This window comes from Nannospalax galili, unplaced genomic scaffold (genome assembly GCF_000622305.1).
Source record: "Nannospalax galili isolate Female #2095 unplaced genomic scaffold, S.galili_v1.0 scaffold976, whole genome shotgun sequence".
Classification (NCBI taxonomy): Eukaryota; Metazoa; Chordata; class Mammalia; order Rodentia; family Spalacidae; genus Nannospalax; species Nannospalax galili.
Window position 1 is genome coordinate 2,463,554 of NW_008339381.1, and position 7,736 is coordinate 2,471,289.

Genomic DNA, 7,736 nt, shown 5'->3' on the forward strand with positions numbered 1-7,736 from the left:
ATATATAATCATATATCATATGCTATAAAAAATACCTACAGTTAGAGGCTGGAGAGATGGCTTGGCAGTTAAGAGCCCTGACTGCTCTTGCAGTCAGGTTCTGCCGGGGTTCGAACCAGCGACCCCCCTGCAGTGATGATTGGGGCTGAGTAAGCGAGCCCTTCGCCAGCCCACGCTGCCCCTAGTACCGGGGACAATCAGACACAACAGGGAGCCTAGTCAAGCAGGGACTCACTTATTGCAGATGTTACAGAGCTTATAAAGGCACCTGGAAATCCCCCCCAAGGGTGTACCTTAAGGATGGTCAGGCGCTGATCATGCACTCCTCAGCAGTGCAGAAGTATCCTTCAGACTTTTAAAACAAGTCAGGCCGCGCCCCAGTAACTTCCTCTAGGACTTCTGCAAGGTGGGGCCTTTAGGTCCCCACAAGGTTCGATTCCCATGACTGGGGTGAGATGAAATCTTAAAGTGGGACCCCTCTTCTGACCTCTATAGGCATTGAATGACACGGATGCACTTACATACATATGCGGGCAATATGCTCATACACATAAAAGAAAAATAATAAATAAAATATTTTTTAAATGCTTACAGTGGGAGAAAGAGAAACTGCTCTGCCTAGAGATCTCTGTCTGGAATCACAGCATCTTTCAGCAGGGCTTCCTCAGTCATTACTGCTGGATGTGAAGTCTTACCTGAAGGGACTGCTCTCTGCTCTGCCGAGGACTCTCAGTCAGGAACTCAGAGTGGCTGTTTTAGCAGGGCCTCACCCGCGATTTCTGCTGAATGTTGCAGCACCAGCTTTGAAATTATTTTTCCCTTCGGATTGCTCTGGTTGATCTGCTAGATGTTGTAAGCACCAAGCTGATGATGCCCTGTTCCAAACGTGCTACTTGCTATTTGCTGTTTTACTCTTTCCGGCTACAGATTTAATAAAATTACTTACCTAAAACCAAAACTGCAGCTATCATAAGTCCTTCTCTGGGCAAAACATCAAGGAATCAGAGCAGATGTGATATCCAGCATGAGACCCTCAGGAGAGCAGAGCTATTAACATTCCTTTTCGAAAGGGAGGGGAGGCTCATGAGCCTTAAGAAGATGCTCTCGAGTGGACCTCCCTTCCTGGGGTTACATAGGAGGTGGAAGGCTGACTGGGGGCTGGGACTCTGTGGTAATCTAACTTCCCCGGGCTGGGCGGGGGGTGTTGAGCTTTTCATGAGTCATTCACACAGCAGGTAGGGCTCTTCACGGTATAGCTGCTGTCATTTTCCCAGGGGGCTTCTGGGTGCTGTAGCTGCCTCTAACTCACGCATGCTCCTATAAGTAACCGCAGTAGCTCATTGGTTCATCAAGTTGGATCTGGAATCCTTCATTTGGGCTGTTAGTGTCCTTCCTAATGGGATGAGTCAACATGTTTTTACATTTCTCCAGGAAAAGTCCGGACATTGTTACCTTAGTCTCTTGTTATGCCTGACCTTAAATGTTCCCTTAACAGCCACATGGCATTATTGGGAGGTGGTGGAAGCTGCCGGAGTGGGGCCTCAGTGGAGGGGAGTGAGGTCAGTGATAGGAACATTGGAACGCTAACCTCTCTCCTGGCACCACGACCAGCTTTGCTCTGCCATGCCCTTCCTTCATGATGTTCCACCTAGCCACAGGCCCAAAATCAAGAGGCCAACCAAGAGTCCAAACCTGTAAAACCATGAGCCAAAATAAATCTTTCTTCCTTTTCAGTGGATAGTCTCAGTTGCTTAGCCATAGTGGCAGGATTCTCACCCAACTCTCATTCTGTGGCCCACCACGGGCCCTTTGTCCATGTCCTAGCATGCTCCTGCTCGGTTTTAGTTTGCACACGTTCTTCATGAACTTGCCATAACGCCAAGCTCATTTCTCACTGTGCATGTCAAAATGTTACCAACCCTTTAATATCCAAATCCCCCCTAAGAAAGCCCTCTAGTAAGGATTAATCTTTTCCTCCCCTGCATGTCCAGAGCGCTTAGGGCCTCTACTTAACACAGCGTATTTACTGAATCGCTCTGCATGCCCTTTGAGGCAGTGACCTCCTGTATGAGAACAGAGAGTTCGTCTTATGAACCTCCTATTCGGAGTGTTATGCAGAGTGCTTCTCATAATAGGTCCTCAAAAAATATTCACAGTGGGTCTTAACAGCAAATTGCTGGGATGAAAACAGTCTGAAAGTTGAGGGAAGATTTGCAAGACCTGTGGCTAGTCCCCACATGTAAACATTGTGCCCCTTATATTATTTTTCCAAATGCATTTTCTTTTATAGTCTAGTATTATTATCATGGACTGTTTAGAATGAAACTACGAAAACAATGGATTTTAAAGGTCATATTCAGATACTACCCATAAACATAAGCTTCTCTGGAGAAATATTTAGAAAAGATTGCAAAATAAATTAGATGCTTTGTTCCTCTGAGGCCACTATGTTTTCATTTTCTTGTGCAAATAAAAATATATTGATTTTTTCCCTTTTCATTTTTGGGGAGGTGGAGCAACTCCAGCAAACAACTTTTTGCATTGCAAAAGCCAGGTGTCTAAGGATAAACAGAAAAAAATCAGTGCAGTGCCTGATAACGTCAGGACATCCTAAGGGAAAACGCGACAAACGCCATGATTTGGAACTGGAGACTAGCTAGTTCTATACTGCTTAATAACAGACCGCCTCCAGTCCTCACTTCAATGTTGTGTATTAGTGTCATTGGTATAGATGTCTTTTATTGACTAAACACTGCCTCACTTCATTTCTGCATATCAAAGTCATGGACATAAAGCTGGGTTGTAGCTCTGTAGTGGAGCATAAACCTAGCACGCATAAAACCTCCAGTTCAGTCTCCATCACCAATGATGACAATAGTAATAATGCTATAAAATTAAATGTTGTGTAAATATAGTTTCACTAGATTAGTAATACTTTGAGTACTATTATCCTTAGGCCTTCATTTATTGCTATAAATGTGATTTTTGTTCTCTTTAGGGTTTTTCTTTTAGGCAAGAACTGTCCAGTCTTTTTATTCCCCAGAGCTCTGATCATGGAGATTGCACACATGGAAATTTATTCACTTGTAAAGTCTTGACCCCACTTGTGCAAACCACTCTCTTCAATTTCCCTTTCTTTGCTATTGGAAACGCTCCAGTTAGTGTCTCTGACTTGGAATCTGTGTTCATCAGAATGTAGATTCGGGTGACCTCCACATGTCAGCTTCCCCAGACCCACCTCTCCAATCTGCCCCACCTACACAGGTGGGTCTGCGGTACTGTATGGCTGTGCGGCCTGTGCAGTGTACACCTCTACTGTGGTCCCATGCACACTGTAGTCTGTGGGAATGGTGCTGATGTGCTAAGGCAAGAACGCCAATGCTGATGTTTTCAGTGGCAGCTTCCTGGAGGCATAGAGCTGTGCTCACTTATCCTGAGCACCACTGTTCCTAAGATGTTCCAAGACCGATCCTGTTCCAGGCTGGACTGTCTGCCATCAGCATACACACATCCCATTAAGAGCCTGGTTACGAGAAGTTACTTCACTCACATTCCATTCTCTAGGACTTAGTCACACAGCCATGCCTAGCTACAAAGGAGATGAGAAGAATGCCTTTATTCTCGGTGCCAAGTTGAAGCTGAAGGGTTCAATTACTGCAAAAGCAGAGGCTAGACCTGGGTGACAAGTCTCTCCTATAAGCCAGAATGCTGGCTTTCATTTTGTGAAGTTGCTTCCATTTCAATTTCGGCAGTCCTTAATTCAGCCAGCATTAGCCCTTTCTTTGTTCATGATGGCACAGTGTTTGCTGCCTGAACTTGTACCACCTTCTAAAGTTTCCTACCCTCCAGTCACTTGGGTCCAGCCCATGACTAATGTGAAATACCAGTAAGGCTGATCCAAGCCTCCTCCATGAATGTTTCCTGTGTCTCTTCCACAGCCTGTTTGGTTCCCACTGATCTTGCTGCTCCTCGGACACATTCTGTACTTTCCCATCTATGGGTTTTTCATACTCTTCACTTTGTCAAGATTACCTTCCCACCCCTAATCACTTGTCACTACTCTAAACTGTTCTTCGAGTTCAGTTCAAAAATACCATAGCCTTCCATCATTACCTAACCCATAGTTGGTTCTGTTTTGCTTTAGTATCTAAATACTAATTTTTATTTATGTGTATATGTGTTTGTGTATGTGTGTGTGCATGCATAGGTGCTGTGTGTATGCATGTGAAATCCAGAGGCTGATATCAAGTGTCTTTCTAGATTGTTATCCACATTATTTTGGGGTCTCCCACTGATTTGTTCAGATTGGCTGGCCAGCAAGCCCCAGAGCTCTTCCTGTCTCCACCTCCCCAGATCTGGGATTACAGGTGCACATTACTATACCTGGCTGGTATGTGGGTGCTGGGGATCCAAACTCAGGTCTTCACACTTCTGCAACAAGCACTTTACCAACTGAGCCATCTCCCAAACCTCACTCAATTTTTTATTCAAAGACCATATACATGTGGTGAAATGTGTATATCTTAAGGATCCAGTTCAATGAATTTTTACAGCTATATATACCTGTTAAGTTTGGATACAAAGTACCCCTCAAAAGTCTCTTGTTGAAGACTTGGTTCCCCAGCTGGTGAATCCAGCCATTGAAAGGTGATAGGATTAGGAAAGCTGATCTAATCAGCAGACTAATCTAAATCCACTGTTGTGTTCAGTTTGAAAGCATTATTAGGGAGATGATGGAAACTTTCAGTGGTTGGGCCTACCTGGAAGAAGTAGGTCACAGGGGGTGTATCTTTGGGGTATATATTGTTCCAGGCCCTTCTCTGTCTCTCTGCTTCCCAGTAGCTGTGAAGTGAGCAGCTCTGCTTCCCTAATCTCTTACACTCTCTTCCATGAAGTGCTGCCTCACCACAGGCCCATAATAAAACTGTGAACTGAAACCTCTGATACAGTGAGCCAAAATTAATCTTCCCTCCTTTTAAACTAACACAAGGCTGGCTATGGTGGAACCCACCTTTAGTCCTAGCACTCAAGAGGTAGAGGCAGGCAGACCTCTGTGAGTTCAAGGCCAGCCTGGACTCTGGGAGTTCTAGACCAGTCAGAGCTACATAGTGAGACCCTGTCTCAAAAACAAAACAAAACCGAATAAAGAAATACACCTAACTAACACAATGCCTATTATTTTGGGTCACATTTTGGCCCAAATGATGCTCACTGCCTGGTGTTATATGAGTGAATAAACTGAGTACAAGAAGGATTTGATGCTCTACCATTGCTTTGAAGAGGGAGAGGACCATGTAAGGAGGAAGCTTTGAAGGATTGAGTGCAGCCCCAAGATGAAAGTCAGCAGGAAAAGTGGACCTCAGCCCTCAAGCACAAAAGAAAATAAGCCTACTGAAAACCAGTGCTGACCTCAGATGACCTTTTCATCAGGGCCTTTAGAAAAAGAGCCCAGGTCAGCTGATACCTTGATTTAAATTAAATTCTGTGAGTTAGTAAGCAGAAGATGCAATGGAACCACTGAGATTTCTGACCTACAGAACCATGGATTTGTTTTAAGTCACTAAGTAATTTGTTAACCATGGAAGAAAACTGTATTTCTGTGTAAAGTGCCTCTGGATCAAGATCTGGAATGCTTCCAGTATTTTATGCCTCAATAATTACCCCTCCCCCCCCCAACAAAGGTCACCATTATTATGATTTCAATCATCAGTTTGGAATTACACTGAATCATATGGTCTTTTTTATTGACTTCTTCATGCATCATTATGCCTATAAAAGATGGATCCTTATTACTGCATATGACAGTGGATAATTTCCAGTTAACGATGGACAGCACTCCATTAATTTTTCTACTCATTCTGGAAGGACAGTTGTATTGCTTTCAGTTAGGGGCTACAATGAAGAATGCTGTTGAGTATTCTTGGACATATCTTTTGGTGGGCATATGCACTATTTCTGCTGAGTACATATCTAGGGATGGAAGTGCTGGGTCTTCAGACATATATATGCATATTTCATATGTATTTACTATATGTCATGCACATATAAAACACTGCCAGTTATTTAAACTCACTCTTCCACCAGCATGACATGATATGTGACTTCCTGTTGTGCCACAGCTGCACAGTGAGTTTTCATTTTCACCACTGTGGTGTGTTACACCACACAGCTTCAGTTTCCACCATGGTAACAATGAAGCACACTTTCATATTTTGTAAGTATTGGGAAAGTGTCTGGTAATCTTTCTCTTTCTCGTTTCATTTTAGATAAAACTTTTTTGCTGTATGATCTGTGAACACATTCTCCCAGGCTGCGGCTTACTTTTCATCTAGTAAAGAACTGCACTAATAAACAGACGTTCCTTATTTTTTTATTGAATTTTTGCCAATTTCATCCAATATATTTTTACTGTATTTAGATTTCCACCCCTATCTGCATTGCCTCTACTACCCCCTGCCCAATTCCATGTATTTATTGTTTCCAAAGGCTCAGGGATCATGGTGGAAGAGGGGGTGGGAAGACTGTAAGAGCCAGAGGTGGTGGATGACCCACAAGGAAAAGTTTTCCAGATAGTTGAGCACTTACTCATATGAACTCACAGCAACAGTGACAGCATGCACAAGTCTCATGTAAGCTCAAGCCAGACAAAATTTCAGCATAGACATGGGAGTGTGGGTAAGAAATCCCAACTGAGGAACTTTTGGCAACCAATGGCTGCTGGGAGGGCTAGTCAGTCTCACTTAAGGTTGTAACTCATGGCAGATTAACCAGAACTTCCTTATTTTAAGAATGTCCAATTTCATCTCGGGGTGGGTCTATCCCGGAGCCCTGCGCGCCTTGACTCCCCGGCCTCATTCGCCCTTCCATCTCCCCCGCTGTTCTCTGCTCCTGGTTTGGGCCCTGCGCCATTCCTGGTCTTGGGTCCCCAGACACCTGGGGAACCGGTGCTGCTTCCTGATCCTTTTCGCCCAGGCCAGCTTGGTGCCTTCCTTGGGCTCCAGGAGCACTGCTTCCACTGGACCCGGACCCGCCCTCACCTCTCCCTGCTCCCCGGAACTGCACCACTGGCTAATTCTCCTGGCCCGCTCTCCTGCCCTCAGGCCTCTCTCGGGGTAAGTCTACCGCACAGCCCCCCGCACCTTGACTCCCCCAGCCGCGTTCACCCTTCCATCTCCCCCGCTGTTCATCTCACCCTTCCATCTCCCACGCTGTTCTCTAATCCAAGCTTGGGCCCTGTGCCATTCCTAGTCTTGGGGCCCGACACCTGGGGAGCCAGTGCTGCTTCCTGACCCTTTTCACCCCGACCACCTTGGTGCCTTCCTTGGGCCCCAGGAGTACTGCCTCTGGACCCGGCCCCACCCTCACCTCTCTCTGCTTCCCTGGTCCTGCAACACCGGCCAGCCTCTTTCTGGGGCTGACAGCCTCTTTCTGGTTTACCTTGTCTCTCCCTGATCCTTTGCATCCAGTACAACCCGGCTACTCAATCCACTCCCTGGGAAATCTTGGGGATTATTTCCACCCCATCAGCCTTGGCATCCCTGCGTGGCATGGCCACGGCCAGGATCTCAGGTCAGTCCAACACCCAAGTTCATGAGGCCAAAAATCATTCTTAGAAGATTCCAGACCTAAGGAGAAAGTCTGAAAACTTATGACCCACATTGGAAGTGGGCCACCGCGGAACTCCTGAAGACAAAATCAATCTGGCCACGACAATATAAAATCAAAAGAGAGAACCA